This window comes from Tarenaya hassleriana, unplaced genomic scaffold, assembly GCF_000463585.1.
Source record: "Tarenaya hassleriana unplaced genomic scaffold, ASM46358v1 Cleome821, whole genome shotgun sequence".
Classification (NCBI taxonomy): Eukaryota; Viridiplantae; Streptophyta; class Magnoliopsida; order Brassicales; family Cleomaceae; genus Tarenaya; species Tarenaya hassleriana.
The window spans coordinates 4,241-5,277 of NW_010970662.1; positions in this window are offsets into that span (position 1 = coordinate 4,241).

Here is a 1,037-nt window from a genome sequence, read left to right on the forward strand (position 1 = left end):
TGCAATCCTCCCACAGGCGCATTGGGATTTTAGCATTTTACTAGCATTGATGTATTATAAAATGAGGTCCAAGGTATCACTTTGGGATCTTACTATTTGTCTCCAAGGAATAAAACCATAACAAATTCATAAAGATTATACTATAACGAAAAATAACTACAATTTGAAAAATATACAAATAATAATTCCATAAACATAACCAAAATAGTCTTGTTCACTAACTTCCATGTTATAGATCGAGCAAAAAGTTTTTTTTTTTTGCTAGGAAGGGATGAAAATGTTTTCTTGTAGTGTGTAGGTTTGAGTAAGAATCTAACATCTTTTTTGACTCGAAATTTTGTGAAGAAAAAATATTTTCTGATGATTGGGATGAAATGAAAAATTATATTTCAAAGTTGATCAATCTTGATCTATGTGGTGAAAAATGTGTATTTAAATATATATTTTGTTTTGTTTTTCATCAAAGATGAACAAATATTTCATAGAATTTGGTGATAACTTATTTATCAGAACTTAACGGTGGTTAAGGTTAAAAATGTGATAGAGTTTCATCTTATGTTTCGGGAAAAGTCTTTCCTACCCTCTGTTACGGTTTTACGACGTAAAATATGTTTCGTAAAAAATATTGAAATTTTTTATTCGGTACGATTTTGATTTTGAAGAATCCAACGGAAACACCCACCACCACTAATTTTGACGGATAAAGTAGGGCTAAAAAGAATGCAAAAAATACCAAAATAAAAGGGTTGACACGTGAGCAATAGTGTATCTAAAGAGTTGTCGGCTCGGGACAACGTCTAATCCATCTAATGTATGCTTTGGGCCTTTTTATTACAAATATGCAATGGAACTTGGGCCTTATATTATATGTGTCTTCTTCACCTTGGAATATGTATTAAACTGGATCTGTCATCAACTAATATTTTTTTTAATTACAAAATTCATTGATCCCGACTTTGTGTAGGTAATCGCGAATAGCATTCTCCTTAGAACACAAGCTTGTGCAACGCAATAAAAGTACACAGCAACAGAAGAAG